We start from the raw sequence: 20466 nt of genomic DNA, 5'->3' as shown, positions 1-20466 counted from the left end.
TGAGGCATATCATAGTCAAATTTGCCAGAACTAAAAGATAAGGAGAGATTCTGAAAGCGGAGAGGGAGAAATAAAGAGTAATCTATAAGGGAGAGCAAATTAAGATTAAGTGCCAATTTCTCAGCACAAACCATGAAAGCAAGAAGACAGTGGAATGACATATGTGGAACAAAGAACACAACTGTAAACCAAGAATCCTGTACCCAGCCAAACTGTCCATCAAATATTAAGGAGAGATCAAGATATTCCCAGAAAACAGAATCTAAGGGAGTTTGTAAAAACAAGACCAGCATTGCAGGGAACATTAAGAGATGTTTTACTTACAGAAGTGCCACTGAAAGGAAGATGGGCCAACACCAAAAAGAACTCAACACAATGACAGCAACAAAACCTTGCTTCTCAATAATCACACTGAATGTGTATGATTTAAATGCACCACTGAAGAAAAAAAAAAAAAGACCAGCAGATTGGATAAAAACCCAAAATCTATCAATATGCTGTCTATAAGAGACACACCTGAACAATGAAGATAAAGAAAAACTAAAAATAAAAGGGTGGAGGAAAATACACCAAGCAAATGGCAAGAGATATTAATCTCAATGAAAGAATTTTTCTTTTACTTTCAAAGAGAAGAGCAAATTGGGGGGAAGGGAGTAGACAGAGAGAAAAACGCAAGAATGAATGAATGGCAACTCTAATAAGTCTCTGTAAACTTTCATTAACATTAATTAAAAAAAACCCATGAAAACAATAAATTGAAGTTCAACATCAAGAAAACAAGTATCAGCACTGGGCCTGTTATTAACTGAGATTATTAACAGCTTGCTTGGCTCCACAATCAACACTCGTGGTAATAGCAATCCGGAAAACTAAAGATGAATTACATTGGGAAAACCTGCTGTCAGGGACCTCTCCAGAGTACTGAAGAGCAAAGATGTCAGTCTGGAGACTAAGGTACACCTGATACAGACCATAGTCTTTGCAATTCATTGCTATGCATCAGAAAGCTGGACAATAACTAAGGATGAGTTGTGTTGCTGGAAAAGAATACTGAATACACCATGGACTGCTAGGAAAAAAGAGGTGCCATCCTAGAGAAGGTGAAACCAAGCTTCTCAATGGAAGCAAGAATTTTGAAATTCTGTATCACTTACTCTGGGCATGTGGTCAGCAGGGACCAGTTTTGGGGAAAGGGTATCACTCTTGGAAGGGTGGCAGTACCGCGCAGGAGTGGAATATGCTGGATGTGACTGGGTAGGTGTATAAAAGACAATGAGTTTGGCTCAAGATACAGCAGGGTTCAGAGCTGTTGTACATATGGTTGTTATGAGTTGCAAGTGAATTGATGTCTCATAAAAACAACACGGTATATACAATCCTTCAATAACAGTAACAAATAATAATATATGAATGAGTAAGTAGTCCCTCCCACTGCCATCAAGCTGAATTCAACATAGTTGTTCTACAGAGCAGAGTAGAACTGCCCCATATGGTTTCCAAGGCTATAAATCTTTATGCAAGCAGATCTATAAGGCCACTGATGGGTTTTAACTTCTGACAGTGCATTTGTAGCTGAAATTATAGTGTTTTAACCACTATACACAAAGCCTTATTACCTCAAGAGGTTATGTGTTTGTGTATATGTGTGTGTGTATATATATATTTTATATAAGTCTGGTGGTCTAGTGCCAAGAAGCTGTGTTGCAATCCCCAAATCAAGTGTTTCAAGTTCACCAGGTGGTCTTTGGAAGAAAGATGGAAAGAAAGATGGGCAATCTCCTTCCATGCAGCTGACTGCCTCTGAAAACCCACTGAATGGGTCAGCTCCAACTCTATGAGCCACAACAATATATGTGGGATCATACATGTATATACTAGGTTGTATTTTTTCTACATATTTATGCTTCCGTGCTACATTTATATTATTCTTATGTACTCAATCCTTGAACTTGAAGGTGCAGGCCACTGTCCTTAACAGCATGGTTGAAAATTCATGTAATCACTTTTTATGGCAATATATGATTTAATGGAGACATACGGAGATAGAGTCATGTGGCATTCTGAGTGAACACGTGGCAACACTTACTACTGTGAGAGCAACAGGGGCAAAAATTATGCATAAGTAAATCTGTGTAGTTAAAATTCATGTTGTTCAAACTTCTTAAACATGATAAAATTCCTCAAAGGAATGAGCTAGCTACTGGGCTTGAAGGCTAAAGACCATAATCTCAGGAGGCAGCTAGATGTTCTACATCCTAGTTTGGGGTGTTTGTGTGTGTGCGTGTGTATATTATGTACCACTAAGCTGGAACTGACCCTTAACTGACCCTTCAGAAGGTTTTCAGAGGCAGTTTATTACACGGGAGGAGACTGCCCATCCTTCTCCCACGAAGCAGGTGGTGGCCTCGAATTGCATGCCTTTGGGATTCTTCACCCCACCGCCCAGCCTACCCTGCAATGCACCCCTTGTTCCAGATTGTCATACATACAATGTCTTATCATATATTTGTTGCATACAGTATCCATTATGTATCCACGCTTCTCTCATTCTCTTACCTCCTCCAGGTCTGTCCTATTTTATAATAGTGATGTTATATAGTATTTGTCCTTTTGTGAATGAAATATTTCGCTCAGCATAAAGTCCTCAAGGCTCCCTCATGTTGTTTAATGCATTCTGAGTTCACTGTTTCTCAATGCTGCATAACATCCCACTGTCTGAATGCACCATAGTTTTTCAATCCATTTGTTTGTTGATGGACACTTGATTTGCTTCCATCTCTTTGCTAATCTGAATAATACAGCAATAAATTTGTGTGTACATACATCTATTTGAGTCATGGCTCTGGTTTCTTTAGGGTATATTTCCAGTCGTGGAACTACTGGGTCAAATGTTATTTCTATTTCTAACTTTTTGAGAAAGATCTCGACAGCCTTCCATAGTCCATAGTGGCTGTGCCATTTTACTTTCCCACCAGCAGTGCGTAAGAGTTCCAATCTCTCCACAACCTTGCCAGTATTTGTTTTTTGCAACATCCTAGTATGATGAGTAGTGCCCCTAGAGTCTTTAAGACATGGAAATTGGCCATCTAAGATACAACTATTCGTCTCTTCTTGACAGCATCAAAGGGGAGAGAAAAAAATCAGAGAGTCAGGTAAGCAATTAGCCCAAATGACTAACTGGCGACAGAGTTCATGAGCCACAGTTTTTTCAAGCCTGACTCCAGGAGAACTAGATGGTATCCAGCTACCACTACCTACCATTCTGACCTAATAAGGAACAATACTAGAAGGTCCTGGTCAGAACAAAAGAAAAATATAAAACAAAAGTAAAATTCATTTAAAGAGAAAGAAAGACAGACATGGACTAGACTTTAAAAAGGCTGGCCTATAAAAATAAACAATAAAACTGGCATGAAATAGGTTTCTTAGAACTGTCAACTATATAAGACTAAATGGGCAGCATTCAAAGATGAAACGGCAGGAAGGGGCAGGAAAATAAGGCAAATGGAAATGAGGAACCCAGCGTGGGTACAGTACAAATTCTGACATATTGCAGAGATTAAAACCAACGTCACAGAATAATTTGCACATAAATTACTGAGTGGAAAAAGAATATGCCATGCAAATATTCATTTAAAGCACAATAAATGGGGGGCGGGGAGGGGGGGCAAAATAAGAGTGGAAGCCCAGAGAGTGCATGACAGTGAATGAAGGTTTTGAGGCTTCTTCTAACAAATGAAAGCCACAGTCTGGAACAGTATCTTCTTCTTTCATGTGGAAATTACACAGCACTTGAGTTTAATGCAAAGATCATGGGCCAAATGAGTCTCCTTCAGAGTTGCAGAGGTGATGAGCAAGGTTATCTTATCAACTTATCTAATAAAACTGAGCCCCTTCTGCCCAGGCTGACAGAGAAGTTCGCTTTGCTAAAAAAGTCTCTTCCTGAACAAAAACAAACTGACTGCTGTCTCATGAATTATGCAATCTGAAAAAAACTTAAACTACAATCAACTGAGAGAGCCACCATCTACCTCTGGGAAATATTTTGTTCTCAAGACCAGAAGCCTCTCTGGGAACCAACTCTAAGCACTGTCATCCCAAATTAGTAGTATATGACGAATCAAGAAGCAACAGATTTGGGGTATATACTTAATAGTAAGAGAGTAGTCATCAAACCAAGATTTCCAAGATTTCAGTGAAGATATTTTACTGTCCTCCTCTCAAAGTTCATCTGTGTCTAAAAAGGGGAATACCAGACATGGGGCACCGGGTCATGAATGTGTCTCTGAAAGGGTTGGAGGGAGCTCACAGCCACTCATGACCCTAGGCCAGAAAGCAGATCAGTATCCTGCACCCCAGGATCCGGTGTCTCTCGAGCCCCAGCAGCAGAGGTTCGTTTATTAACTGCTGACTTGCAAACTAACAGTTATGATACCAACTACAGGGCTCATTAGAGAAGTAAGGTGGAGAGTGGGAGAGGTAAAGAATATCACCCAATCTCTCCAGCACCAAGATCTCACCAGCATAAGCCTTGTTCACCTCAAGTCTTGCTTGTTCCAAAAGCCTTGTTCACCTCAAGTCTTGCTTGTTCCAAGTCTTTCTGCCCAGTGTGAGAAGCACTCTTTATATTGCTGCTTCAGCTGTTGATGATTAGTAAAACCATGATGATTTGCTAGACCATGTGTCTGCAGTCAAAGTAGCCGGAAACCAGAGGTGCTAACCAATGGCTACTAGAAGCCAACTTTTAGGTTAACTCCACAATATGGACGAAAACAATCTCGAGTTCAGCATACTTCTGAACACCATCCTGGGTAATTCCAAGAAATGACTAATTACTGTAGCAGGCTAGCTTTTAAAGACAAAGACGTTTAAGGTTATGATAAATACAGAGGTTACCACAAATATTGCATGTTCTTCCTTCAGGAGTGTGAGAACCGTTAACACACTCACTTTAGAACTTTTGGTGAAAACTGGCTGAATCAAAAGATGTCACTGTCAAGGATATATGTAGTGAAGAGAAAAAATGCCTGATGTTTTACTCAACAATCTTTGTAATTTTCAAAGCTCACTTCAGATAAGGTCAAATAAGAAGGGTTAAGACATAGCAAGAGTTCTCATGAATAGGATAATGGGTAATGCTGGTCTTTAAAATCATCATTAGTTTGACTTTAAGAAATCTGTAGATAGCTGCTATTTATACAGTGAGGAGGTGCTGACTAGTATAAAAACAGTTCCATACCACAGCTGAAAATTTCCTATTTCGTTTCAAAGTGTGAGCTTGCATAAAGTTAACTTTATCCTGTGTTAACACATTTTTTTAAAATTTTTTTTTAAAATTTTATTATTTTCCCTGTGTGTGTGTACCATCAAATTGGATCTGACTAGTACAGGAGGACATGGCCCCTCTTGCGGCAGAGCATCAGGTGGATTCGAACCACATATCTCTGGGATTGCAGTGCAGCTTCTTGCCAGTAGGCCACCAGAGCTCACCTGTGTTAACACATTTTAAGAAATCCAAATGGTTTAGGAGAGGTATCTATGGCTAATCCAAAAATGTGTGATGTTATTTCTGGCCATTAGTTCAGTGTTTATCCTTAGAATTTAAATAATGTGAATGTTCATCTTGATTGAATATGTCAGAGAAGCAAGCAAACAACACTAAGATGTTTCCCAAGTCTGCAGTTGTAAATTTCTTAATATAGCATGTCTCTTATTGGCTAAGGCCTTTGAATAAGTAAAACTGTATGTGCAAAACTTAGAAAACAAAAGGAATTTTAGCACCAACTTCTTCTGAAATTTTCTTTTAAATATCTTATTTATATTAACTCTTGTTTGTATCTGTAACTCTACTAATCAAATTACCTATTAAAAATTACTGCTGCAGTATTTTGAAGGGGGGAAACTATGATTCAATTAAGTTTATTTATTCCTTTAATGATTGAATATACTAAATAATGTTTCATGAAAGAAAAAGTAATTAGAGCAGGAAAAATGGATTATACTGTCATGTTCAAACCTGTTATTTCTGTAGGCAATGAAGGGAAAGAACACTAATACAATGTGACGGATTTGGAGCAAAACTCAGGGCACTCAGCAAACCGCAGAGACTTAACCAATGGCAAGGATCAGACCATAAGGTTTGACTGAATAATATTTGATATCTCAAAGATTTTAGACCTTCAGAAACCTGAGAAGGGTCAGCAGAGTCAGTCTGACTCCACAGCAATGACTGGACCCAACAAGTACATTTTCTCCTTGTTGAATACCTCAGAAGCAAATGCCAAGTAAAACCACTTCTAGGCCAAACAGCTCTTCTGCAGTGGTTCCCTTTCCCCATCTTAGATAGTGGTCTGAGATATAATCCTCCTTCCATTTTTTAAAAATTCCCTACCATAAATGTAAACATTTAAAATTAAAATGATTTTATAATCCATCAAGGACTGAAAAGCACAGAATGACCAGAAATAGGGGGGGAAAATTATTTGCTGCTAGCCACTGAAACTCAATTTTAGCTACATTAAAACAAATCAAGTAGTATTCAGCTGTATAATGAGAAGTCTACAACAAAGTCTGACAGCCAATTATTTAAAAGTAATTACTAATGAAATCATGTTACTGAGGAAAATGTTACAATTCAAGTAGTTTCAAAACTTACACTCTCACTGATCATTTAAGAAATACACCCACTTATGGGTAACATTCACCTATCCCCTCTCTCTTTTGGCCTCCTCTTTCAACAAGATGGCCATGCTCCAGGCCCAGTGATGGCTAAGACTCCAGCTCTGACTGAGGCGCCAGCTGCACCTCTTGCCTCTCCCTTGGACCTGACCAACCCAGCAATTACAACCATGGCCTTGGGGCGGAATCTGGCCATTGTGCAGATCTGGGTGCAGCTACAGCATGGCCTGCTCTCCCAGGGCTCTTCCCCTGCCAGGTGGTCTGTCTGCACCCAGTCATTTTCGCCTCTATTAGGGAAAGCTAAGAGCTACACAATGAGGGTGCTGCCTGACTTACCAGGACTTTGCTGGATAAGCACTCAGTGGAAGTTACAAGTAGCTTTTCAGTGATTCACAATGAGTTTGAAGATGAGGTGCCTGTTCACATGGAATTTGCTAAGAACATGTATGAGTTACACAGGAAAGTGTCTCTATAAACAGCCTAAGTAGCTGTTACACTATAGGCCATGATATCACAGAGCACTCTGTGCTGATTCATAAATACTATATAGCTGAGAGGCTACAACTCCATTCACCTCACTGTGGGAACAAACCTCCAGAATGAGCCAAGAAAGGCCTGTATCAGCACTTTAATGGATGCCCCAGGGAGGACCATGAGAGTGATGGGCACACCTCTGACAGATATGTATATTATGACATCTAACTCATCAGAATTGACCTGATTAGGAAGACCTATTTTAGCCCCAACCTGGTGAAAGGACTCTCAAGTGACTTGCAGCAGTGTGGAGGTACATCAGCTCACATTCGGGATTCCCTGAGCACAGTACTGCAGTATGCAGCACAGTACTGCAGTATGCAGAGGATTTACTGTCTGGAAAATCATCAGCTGACAATACCGTGAGCAGCTTCTTGATCAATATGGTCAACTAGGTACTGAAAACTGTTCCTAATGACTTTGAGACCATGCTGAACAGCAGTATCAATGATCTGTTGATGGTGACCTACTTGGCTAATCTCACATAGGCACAGATCTCCCTGAATGAAAAACCTGTAAACCTGTGAATTGGCCCCAAGTTGTATTCATGTCACTCCGAGCTCCACCACTGGGACTTACGATAAAGGGAGGGAAATGGTTTCTTTGTGGTCTTAAGTCACACTCAATCAAGCAACTGTATGTGACTTATTTACTGTGAATAAACATAACTCATCTTTTGTAAAAGGGGGAAAAAAGAAAGCCACTTACAACTATAATTTCAGAAAAACTCTACAAGAAAGTAGTATCATCCCAAATTTATCAGTAAAGATATGAAGCCTAGAAAATAAAGCCAAAGGTCCAATATGAGAGAGCTAGGCTCTAACCTCAAGTTTTGAGTTTGCTGTTTTTGTTCTCAAGGTCATTTATCAAAGCTACCAAGATCCTACCAGTTAGGCTTCTTATTGTCTTTGCTTTTAAAAGTGTACCTGACTTGCTAAGAGGGTAGAACTATTTATCCTTATTTTAAGATAGTTTTTTATTATTAAATGTTATTAGTTTTAATGAACATTTACAGAGATTTTGGGTTCTCATTCATTCACTGTTGCACTGTTTTCTCTACCCTCCTCCCCAGTTCGTTCTTCTCCCCCCCCGAATATCTGTTTTAATTGTCCAATTGCCACAGTGCTTGTCAAAGCCATTTCTGATTAATCTCCTTTGTCAGTGTGTCCTTTGCCATTCCCTATCACTCCTCCCTGAGAGAGACTTCACCCTGATTCATAAGGAAAAGGGGATGGCGTATTCTCTTAGCTACTTCCTGCTGAAAAGGGACGCTGTGGGTTTCAGGGTGTAAGATAGTTTTATGTGTACAACCATGCAAACACTACTGTAGTAGTTGTAGCTTCTTTGACTTTCCAATTTGAAGTACAACAGAATTACATTGGCAAGTACTAAATCATTGGTAGGTTGTCCATAGGTGAAACAGTCACTATGCAAGGTAAGAATTATCTTGAAGTGATATTGGTATTTTATTCTCTAAATATTAGGGTAAATTTATTTTGTCAACTATTTGTTAAAGTATAAACCTTTTATGAATTTAAAAACCCCCAACTTTTACAAGTAGATATTTTGAAATGTTATGTGCCAAGTTGCCTGTGACTTATAGAGACCCTACATACAAGAGCTCTGAACCCTGTCTAACCTGTGCCAGTCTCACTGACCCTGACACACCTAATCAATCCCATTACCACAGTTATCATGTCAACACAGCTCATCCGAGGTCTTTCTCTCCTGTGCTGGCCCTCTACCTTTCCAAGTATAACATCCTTCTCCAAGGACTGGATCTGGCCATGTGCCCAAAGTATATAAGAAAGAGCTTCAAAATCCTTGCTTCCAAGGAGAAACATGGCTTTACCCTCTTGAAGAAAGACGTATTTGTTCTCTTGGCAGCCCACAGTATGATCAATACTATTCTCCAGCACCACAATTCAAAGGCATCAATTATTCTGTCATTCTTAGTCACTGTCAGCTCTCTGATGCATAGTATGTAATTGCATAGACCATACATAGATCAGCCGCACCTTAGGTCTCCAGACTGACATCACTGCTCCTCCACGTTCTCAAGAGGTCCCCGACAGCAACCTTGCCAAGTGTAATTGGTCTTTTGATTTTCAGACTGCTGGGGACAAGAGTGTTGACTATGGAGTTAAGCAAGTTGAAATTGTTAACATCCTCAATCTCTTCTCCATCTATCATGGTGCTGCCAATTTTCTAGTAAGAGTCTTCATCTTCTTGATGTTAAGCTTCAATCCATATTGAAGACTACAGTACCTGACTTTCTGCAGCAAACACTTCAGGTCCTCCATGACCTAAAGTTATTCCAAGAAAGCAAACAGGTCTGTCTTGGAGCGTCTATCACTAGGAGCTGTAGGAGATTCAATGGCACATAACAATAACAAAACCAACAAGGTACTATAAAGCAACAAAAACTATTTTCCATTAAGTAATTCTGCATTTTAACATAAAGTTTTCTTGAGTGAGTTAGAAGAGTCACAATTCAACATTATTTTAAAAGGAAATACTTGGATAAAGAAGGCTACATTATCTGAATGAATAATTTTCTTTCTTTTCAATCCATGTACTATGTAGTCTCTAACTGATACAAAGAAAAGCTGTTTTCTACACAGTAGTATTTCTGCACCATAGCTTTAATGAAACCACTCAGTAATCCCATAGATTATATCTAAAAATAGAATCATGGGCCAGCTGTCAGATGCATGCAATGTAAGATGAACTCGGTCAAGAATCTCTCTCCAAAGATCACTGTAACTCTTCTGGCATTTATTCCCTAAAGATGAAAAATGGAAATGAAGTCAGTTTCAGAAATTATTGCAGATTTCTGTGGGAGCAATGATAATCTATGAAGCCTCATACAAAATCTCTTCCAATTTATAACTACTTCTTTTAATAGGCTTATAACAAAAGTGTCATGTATAATTTGCAATTATTCCTTCAACATAATCTCATTTAGAGGGATTAAAAAAAAATAAAAACCAAATTTTAAAAAAAGGAATATGATAAGAACTGCATTCTACTCTAGATTCTGATGTTTAATGGCTGAGTAACTTTATACAAGCTTTTGTGGCCTAGTGGTAATAAGATGCATTGATAAATACAGATTAGAATGCTAACGTTAAAAAAAGTCTTGGTGATAATGTGATGCCAGAGATCACATGAAAAAATTCTGTACAGCAAACAACTTATTCATTGCAAATAGATTTTAAAGAAAACAAACAGTTAACTATACACATGGAGCTAGAAGGATAGAATACAGAGCAATCAAAATGACTACAATTTGGAAAGAGGTGGTAGAAAAGCTCAGTATCATCAATAAGACCAAGAGCTCACTGAGGAACAGCCAGTGAATTTCTCCTACACAAATCAAAGCTGAAGAAAATGAAAACAAGTCTGTGAGAACAATAAACCCATCCTTGCTAAAAAGCAAAGATGTCACTTTAAGAACCAAGGTGCACGTCACCCAAATGATGGTACTTTCAATCACTTTGTACATCTGCAAAAGATAGATGAGTAAGGAAAGCTTAAGAACTGATTTTTTAAAATTGTGATGCTGGCACAGAATACTGAATAAACTATGGATTTCCAAAAGAACCAAAAAATCTGTCTTGAACTAAATGCATCAAGATAGAGAGAATTTTTGTCCTACATACATTAGGCATGTTATCAGAAGAGACTAGCATCTGAGAAGGATAGCATGTTGGTAAATTAGAAGGTCAGCAAAAATGTAAAGTAGAAAGTCAGAAAAAAAAGAGGGAGACCTTCAACACGATGACCTGAAAGAGTGACTGCAACAACAGGTTCAAGCACAGCAGCTAGGATGATGATGATGATGATGATGATGACGACGCAGGACCAGCAATGTTGAATTCTGTCCCATGCAGGTTTGTTTGGAGTTAGAAGCAAAAGGACAGTATCGAACAACAAGAACAAAGCAGTATGGGGACCAATTACTATGAGCATGCAGGTGAGAAAGGTACTAAAAACCAGTGGAGCTAGGTAGGTCAAGAATATCTGTTTGATATGTAACCAATGTTGTGATGTACCATCACATCAGAACTGACCCATAGCTGGCCCTCCTGCAAGTTTCTAGAGGCATTAAATTGGACTCGAGGAGACTGCCCGTCTTTCTCCTACAGCTCAATCGGTAGATTCAAACTGCACACCTTTGGGTTGGCATTGCAACTCCATACCACTAAACCACCAGAGCTCCATAATCAATATAAGTGACTGGTTGCTAACTGAAAGGCCAGCAGTTTGAATCCATTAGATGTTCAGGTAGAGAAAGATGTGACAGTCTACTCCTGTAAAGATGGCAACCTTGGAAACCCTATGAAACAATTCTATTCTGTCCTACAGGGTGTGACGTACAGGAATTGGCTTGATAACAACAATGTATCACTTTGTAAACTTGGAGAAGAATGTGGTTTATTTCAAACCTTTGGAAAGCTGTAAATGTTAAAAGAAAATAAAATGGTACATTTACACAATGGAATACTATGCAGCACTCAGAAGCAATGATTTTGAAAAGTATAACTTGGGAGATGCTAGAAAGCATTATAATGAGTGAACTAACTCAGTGTCATAAGGACATATACAGCATAAGATCATTATTGTAAAAATAGAACAATAATTAGTAAAACATGTATGGGAACTTATGGGGGAAAGGGCTGATGATTGGGTAGAGGCAAAACCACAGGGTCGTAGAGTTTGGTGAGTTAAGGGAGTGGTGAAAGGAAATGGGAGGATATAGGCAAAAAAGACAAGGTAATGATGGGCAAGGTTCAATGGTGATTAATTTTATAAATGATAATGCATGAAAATGATTGTAGAAAACATAATATGAATGAAGAATAGTGTGAAACTCAACTGTATGCAAAAATAATAATAATAATAATAATAATAATAATAATAATAATAATAATAATAATAAACAACTAGAAGAGATACTAGGGATTGATGTAATATGCCAGTAATTTCTGGCACTCATTTCTTGTCCTGGAAGCAAAGATTAGCACTCATAGGCAAAACTCGGCAGGCAGAAAATGTCTAAGTATTAAGAACTGTCTACTTTTCTGGTTTTTGGGTTTTTTTTTAGAATTGTCTACTTTTAACAGAACTTATAACCTAGAAATAAAAATTAAAAATACAAAAAAGAACAGAACTCATAACTTAAGAAAATTCCTTGTAAAAGATGAACTCCATCTCTAGTCACTTATAAGGACAATGAACCTAGATGGGATGTTTCTCCTACAAGATTATAGGACTTACCTTTTCCCTCAGACCCATTATATTATGTTGAGACAATATTGACTCCAGGAAGGTGAGATTGCATCATTCATACAAGAAATATTTTGCAGGTATTTATGACTCTGGTGGTTTAGTGGTAAGGAGTTGTACTATCAACTAGCTATCAGTTGGTTAAAAATCAATGGTAGATAACAATAAAAATCTTTATGGAAGTAAGATTTTCAAATCTTTTCCCCTGTGGAGATGCTGGTAAGTTCAAACCATGAATCTTTCCCATAATGCACAATCATAGTTCCATAGATATTGAGTTGATCCTCAGAAATTGATGATCATCATCATAATTACTGTTCTGCAGACTAGTTTATTCAAGGATTATGCAATCCTGTTCCTGTCCACAGAGACAGACCTCTCTGATCATAGAGAATTATCCACAAGTTTTTAAATGAGTCCTAGTAATGGATGCCAAATTGTGCCATTGCTTTCAGTTCTTTTGTTGCAGCAAAATTTGCTTATTTACATAGATTATATAGAGTTTGTGCTGTGGTTACTAACAATACAAGACTATTAGCCAAGAATAGCAATGCCTTAAAGAACAAAGATATTAAAGATCACAGGGTAGAAAAAAAGAGAATTAGGGCAAAGTTCTAAGTGTTCTGTAGGCTAAAGCACAAACTCAATGTGCCACAGAAAATTAAACCAGAAACTTAATATGGTTAAAATGGTAACCTAAATGAATTTAAGCAGGACCCCTGGTATTACCTCTGTTTATATTAGGACTATAGGTCTTCACAGACATTCAGTACTATGCTCCAGGGTAATTCTAAAATTGGAGACAAGGTGACAGCTCCAAGCTGTACAAAGCTCCAATTTCTCCAAAAATTTTAAAACTAAGTTAAAAAAAGAAATTTAACAAAAGAGGCTGCCAACCACTAACTCCACTCTGGTAATAACTAAATGAAGATTAAAGAATCCACACACATGCTGATGTTCAAATCTGACCAATAATACAGTAATCTTGATGTGGACTGTTTCAAATTGGGTTTGTTTTTCTTTCTGGCAAAACAAGTGAAAATTGTTTATTAAGGCAGTAAGACAGAGGCACAGCCAATGTAAGTGGGCCATGCAAAAGAGCTAAAAGTGATCAACAACAAATGGGAAAGGATCCCTGGAAAGACAGGGGTGAAAACCAGACCTTACAACATTAAGTCAGTACAAAAGGAAAGTAAGAGTCACATCTAGAACTCAAACTACAAAGGAAGCTCCAACAGATGCTTTCTGCTACCTCAGATTTAAGATGTCCTTGTGGTAGGTTATTGTGTTGGCTACTAACTGAACTGTCATTGGAGGCCAAAAACACCAGCTGAAGCACTCAGCTCCTGCTAAGTAGGATTCATAGCCCTTAAACCCAACAGAGCAACACCACAAGTCAAAGCTATTCAAAAGCAGTGGTCTTCTTCTACCTTAGCATTATAGAAACACATCAAGACATGGTAACTCTTGAACAAGGAATTCTCTAGAACTTGCAGGAAACAGAGACAAAGAAACAAGGTAGTTGAAGTGTGCTAAAATTGCACATAAAAAGAATAATGTGCTAATGAGAACACAGAGGCAGAGGTGATAAATCTGGGAATATTATGAAAACGTCTTAATCTGAAGTAGTATTTAGGCTCAGTTTCTAAGGAATAGGCAGGCTTTCATCAGGCAGAAAAGGGGAAAGAGTAGAAAATACAATCTAGACAGAATTAGTAGCACATATAAATAAAAATATTAACAGCATAAGAGCAAGAGGATAGAGGGATCTGAAAATATAACTGTATAGTTAGAATACATAATAATTTTGTATAGTAAATTACATGACAATTAAAAGAGAGGAATATTTACTAATGCCAAGATGATAAAAATCTTTTTTTTCTTTCTCCTCTTACTGGTTTGCACACAATCATTTGTATATCAGGTTAAGCAGTTGGATTTGTTTCTATTTGTGACAGTAACATATATTTAAATTTTTTATTATTACTATTATTATTATTATTACTACCATGTACTAAATACCAAAGGCTAAGAGTTTTAAATACTTCAATGAATTTGATGTTTAAAATTGCCATATGGATATTAATTATCCTTTTGCTCGCAAAAGGAAAAACTCAAAAAGGGTTAAGTAACTTTCTCAAATCAGGTCAACTTAATACTTTCTTAGCAATATCTGAAACAAAGAGACACTAAGAAGTCTAAGGCTACTTTTCCCAATAATTTTTAACTCAAAGTTTTCTCTCTTTTGATACTGTAACAGTAATTGCAGGGAATAAGGGGAAGACACCCAGATTCCCTAAAAGTGAGACAGAAACAGATTAAGATTATGACTTAACTAAAACTCAAAAACTAAAAACTAAGACTAAAAATCTGAACCAACTCATAGCTGACGCTCCACTGCGTTTCCAAGGCTGTAAACTGCATGGGAGGAGATTGCCCATTTTTCTCCTGCAGAGTTGCTGGGAAATCTGAACCACCCGAAAGGCACAATCTTTGAGTTAACAAAGTGAACTATGCCATGAGAGTTCCCTAAAATTATGGCTTAGATACCACTACAGCTGACCTATGAAAATTCAAGAATAAGTAAACAAGGTTTTGAGGAAATATGTGTTCTGGCTGAAGAGCGCACAAGGTTCCTTAAAGTGATGTTACTTTACCTTTCTGAGCCTCAGACTCCTTATCTTTAAAAAGTAATAACAATAAACACAATTTTATAGGTCAGCTGTGAAAGATGAAATGTGAAGGAAGAAAGCAATGCCTACAGCATGACACACACAAACCTACCTTTTCTACTTACAGAAATACTTAGCTAGCATCCTGCTTACATGCTTCATAGGTACTTCTGTGAGGGTCCAATACAGCGTTATTTGTAAAAGTCCTTGTCTGTTGTTGTTAAGTGTCATCAAGATGAGTATGACTAATAGCAACCCTATTAACAACTGGCCTGAACTCTGTCCTATCTTGTGCCATCTTCACAGTCTCTAGCACACTCAAGCCAATTGTTGCTGTGTCAATCTAGCTGGTTGAGAACCGTTCTCTCCTCTTTCTTTCTACACCTCTCCAAGCATTATAACACTCTTCAAGAAAAAGCCACTCCTAGCAAAATGCCCAAAGGATGTAAGGTGAAGCTTCATCATCTTTACCACCAAATAGCACTCTGGATATACCTTCTCCAAGACTTATCTGTTTGCCTTATGATAGTCCATAAGATATTCAGTTCTCTTTTCCAGCACCACAGTTCAGAGGCACAACTTATTCACTGTCCACCTCTCAGATGCACAGCAAGTGACTGAAAGGATCATGGCCTAAATCGAGCACACAGTCTTCAAACTAACATCATTGCTCCTCAAAAATTTGGAAAGGTCCCTGACTAGACTTTCCCAGTACAATATGTCTCCTGATCTACTGACTGCTGGTATGAAATGTACTGACTGTGGATATAAGTCAAGTCTTCAACATTTTATTTAAATTTTTTCTCCATCTATTATGACACTGCCTTATGGTCCAGGGTTAAGGACCTTTGTTTTCTTGACATTGACAGGCAATCCACATTGAAGGCTGTAGTCTTTTGATATTCTGCAACAAGCATTTCAAGTACTACTCACTTTCAGCAAGCAAGGTTGTGTCATTGCCATAATGAAGGTTACTGATGAATCTTCCTCCAATCCTGATGTCATATTCTTAATAGAGTGCATCTTGTTGAATAATTTGCTCAGCAAACAGATTGAATAGGTATGGGAAAAGGACTGAATCCTAACATACCTTCCTTAAGCTTTGTTTGCACAACAGCCTGTGGTATAGGTTTCCCATGAGCATCATCAGTGTTGTGGATTCCTATTCTTCTCAATTTAAACCGTTATTTTGTTATGATGAACACAGTCAAAGGCCTCTGTGTATAGTCAATAAAGCACAAATAGATATTCTGTTAATTCTTTGCTTTCAACCAGGATCCATCTGATATCAGCAATGCTATCCCTGGTGTCACAGACAATTCTAACTCAGCTTGAGCATTCTAGAATTTCTCTATGTACTGTTCTAGCCACTTTTAAATGATCTTCACCAGTACTTTGCTTGCATTTGATATTGTATGATAACTTCCTCATTCTGCTGGATCACTTTCCATGGGAATGGGAGCAAATATGGATCTTTTTCCAGTCAGTAGGCTAGGCAGGTGTCCTCTAAATTTCCTGACATAGCCTGGTGACCACATTCAGGGCATATTCAAATTGTAACTTGCAACATGACAATTGGTATTTCATTCCTTTCTGGGGTCTTATTTTTTGCCAGTGCCTTCAATGAAGCTTAAACGTCATTCTTCATTACCACTGGCTCTTGATCACATATCACTTCCTGAAAGGATTCAGTGTCAGTCAGTTCTTTTTGGTAGAATGATTATTCTGCGAAAGTCCTTATTCAAGTAAAATAGGCCATTATGACTGAATATAAAATTATACTGTCTTCTAACTCTTGCAACTTTTCTGCAACTTTGAAAGTTAAGAGTGAGTTAACTGATGACCATCCAAAAATATGTTCATGTTCTAATAATCATACCTTGGACATTATTTTGAATGTAACTTTACATGTAAATAGGGTATTTACAATGTAATTAAGTTAAAAAGAATAAATTGATACCAGGGAGTTCTGGTAGCCTAGTGGCAAGAAGCTGCACTGCAATCCCAGAGGTCCACAGTTTGAATCCACCAGATGCTCTGCTAGAGAAGGAGGGACAATCTCCTCCTGTACCAGTCAGATCCAATTTGATGGTACACATACAAAAAAGAATAAATTTAAAAAAAGCTGATACCATCCTGGATTACCTAAGTGACCCTAAACCTGTAATAAATCTCTTCAAAGATACAGAAGACACAGACCTAGAAAGAAAACCATGTGAAAACAAAGCAAAGAGGAATGCAGCCACAAAGAATGCCAATATCTCTGATCTCAAATCCTACTACACAGTCGTGGTGGTCAAGACAGAATAGTCCCAGAAGACTGACAGATACATAGGTCAATGGAATAGAATTGAGAACCCAGAAATCAGCTCATTTACCAGTGGTCAATAGATCTTTGACAAGGAAATGAAATCAGTTAAATGGGGAAATGATAACCTAAAAAACCATATGCCAAAAACTTAAGCAAAACCCATACCTCACACCATACACAAAAATCAACTCAAGGCGGATCAAGGACCGAGGAGTAAACCCAAAGACTACAAAATTCATCAGAAAAAAGCTAGGAACAACTCCAGAAGCCCTAATTCACAGCATGAACATACTTCCAAGCATAGTGAAAAGCCTTGAATCAGAGGAGGGAATTAAATAAATGAATGGGACCTTCTAGAAATCAAATGCATATACACATGAAAAAAACTTCAACAAGGTGAAAAGGAAACCCAGAGGCTGGGGAAAACTATTTGGCAGAGACATATTTGATAAGAGATGTATCTAAAATTTATAGAATATTCCAGCATCTCAACAAGAAAAATGTAAACAATCCAAACGCAAAATAACAATCCTATGCTATTTATAGGCACAGAATATAAATAGACACTTCACCAAAGAAGACATTCAGGTAGTAAACAAACACATGTAGAAATGTTCAAAATCCCTAGCTATCAGAGCAATGCAAATCAAAACAACTATGTGATATCATTTCACTCCAGCAATAATAGCAAAATTCAACAAGACAGCAAACAATAAATGCTGGCAAGGCTGTGAAGAAATCAGAATTCTTTTTCAATGCTAGTGGGAACATAAAGCTGTCTAGTGTTTCTCAAAAAGCTGGAAAGATAAAGCATTTGACCCAGCAATTCCACTACTGGGAATATACCCTAAAAAAACCAGACCCATGACTCAAACAGATATATGCACATCCATGTTTATTACTACGTTTTTCACAACAGAAAACTTATAAAAGTAACCAAAGTGCCCATCAATAAATGAATGGATCTACACAACACTGAAAAACAATGAACTCATACAACATGGGGGAGTCTGGAGGACATTATACTGAGTAAAATATCTCAGTCACAATAGAACAAACACTGCATAAAATTTCATGACAGGACATGATACTGTTATTATAAAATAGGACAGACATAGAGGATTAGGGGACGAGTAGACAGATAAAAAAACACTGCATTAGAACAGATGAAGGGAAGACAGTCCAAAAGAAACATATGATTAGGTATTATTTGTATGACAACAATCTGGAACAAGATGTGCATTGCAAAGTGGATTGGAGGAGGAGGAAGAGAGGGTGAGAAAATAGAATGGGGAAGAAAACAGAATGAATAAAAATTTTTAAAAAGTGATTCTATTAAACACAATGTACAGATATGACTGTATAAAACAAAATGTACATGAATGAAACAATGCCAGCAGTTACCAGGAGGTGAAAGAGGCAAGGCAAAATTCTCGCATATATTCTTTAGAAGGGGGTATTGCCAATGCCTCTACTTCAGATTTTTAACCTCTAGAACTGTAACAGAATGCATTTCTGCTGTCGTAAGTCACCAAATTTTGTGTTAAGTGGCTGCAGCAGTCATAGGAAACCAGTATAAAAAGATTTTCAAATAGTTATTTTATGTATAGAATTATAACTTAGGAAAGATACATGTGAAAATCTAGCATAAAATTGGTTCATTAAATATGAAGGAAATAAAAGTGATTTCTAAATTAAGTATATTTAATGATTTAAAAATATACACATAACTAAATATTCCAAGGAGGCAAAAAAATATATTTTAAGAGCAATATTATTGGAGATTGGAGGAGTGAACTAAAGAAACAGAAAAAAATAAGACAACAAATAACATTCATGAAACACTCTACAGTGCCAGGCTGTGCTAAGCACTTTACACACAAGCAAGCTTTCAAAGAATCCCCAAAACCTAAGTTGAAGGGAAAAAAACCCTGAATCCGCCAGCTAGTTCAGAGCAAAACTTTAAAAAAAAAAAAAAGTCAAGAGCCCACATGGTGAATTGTTTAACGAGACTGACAGGATCCACGAAGAATCCGTGCTTGTTTGTTTTGGGGGATTTTTGTGGAGTACGTGTATATAAGACAAATTTACAAAGGGAAAGAGTTGAATTTGTGTGTGTAAAAACATTAAGCAAATTGTCAAGAAACAAAACTGAATGGTTATTTTTGGATAAAATTAAAAAAGAGATGTTATCCTCATCCCAAATCTTACTAAATACCATTATCAATTTTCTACAGGTTATCCTTATGAGAGGGTTTGAGGAAAAAAAAAAAAGTAATACTTTCTTAAAAAAGAAAACCTGAGTTAAAAAAAGACTCCCTGAAAGCTCCTTAAATTATGTTTGCACACAGGGCACTAATTATTCTAAAGGGAATGGCGATCATTTAAAGTTTCATCGGGTTATCTTTTAATGAAAGTATATATGTTCATGACCTCTTCATGCAAAAGGTTAAAAAGATCCACTTGAGGAAATCTAGTAGAAGCAACTGCAAACAGGAAGTTAGGCCAAAGTGCTGCTGCCCTTCTAAGGTTTCCTCTGGACCTGTCCACTGAGAGTGTGTTACCTGCTTTCTGTGATAATGGCAGAGAGTATGTGAGTTCAGCAAGCAATTATAAACCTTTCTTGCCCTATTACCTTTTCTCAGTTTCTTCGAAGCTTTGGACTGATGGTATTATACCTGGTGTCAATGGCCCTAGGTCCGTGAGGGTAACAATCAGCTCCTAAAGATTCTGATGGTGATCATGTTAAATAATGTTGAAATCATCACAACCCAACTCTGAATTGTATCTTTTTTTAAACTTGAAACAACTGAGAATGATTTTGAACCTTAAAGCTTCTTCTCATTGCCCTCTAGTTATAGCCAACTTAAAACTTACTTGTTAGTATTTTATTTAGGATTTTTGCATCAATATTCATGAGAGATATTGGCCTATAGTTTTCTATTTTGGTGGTGTCTTTTCCTGGCTTTGGTATCAAAG

At 37.4% G+C, this 20466-nt stretch overlaps 1 protein-coding gene and 1 pseudogene across 3 annotated transcripts in view; one reads left to right on the top strand and one right to left on the bottom strand.

Moving 5' to 3' along the window:
• NR6A1 (nuclear receptor subfamily 6, group A, member 1) overlaps positions 1 to 20466 on the bottom strand; it is a 348076-nt gene that overhangs the window by 141929 nt on the left and 185681 nt on the right. The window lies entirely within an intron of this gene.
• On the top strand, positions 4318 to 7739 carry LOC102865954 (annotated as a pseudogene).

The sequence above is a fragment of the Elephantulus edwardii genome, unplaced genomic scaffold (genome assembly GCF_000299155.1).
Source record: "Elephantulus edwardii isolate Elephantulus edwardi_28Jun2011 unplaced genomic scaffold, EleEdw1.0 scaffold00116, whole genome shotgun sequence".
NCBI classification, from domain to species: Eukaryota; Metazoa; Chordata; class Mammalia; order Macroscelidea; family Macroscelididae; genus Elephantulus; species Elephantulus edwardii.
Note: the sequence above shows the minus strand (reverse complement) of the source record. Positions and strands in the feature narration are given on the sequence as shown.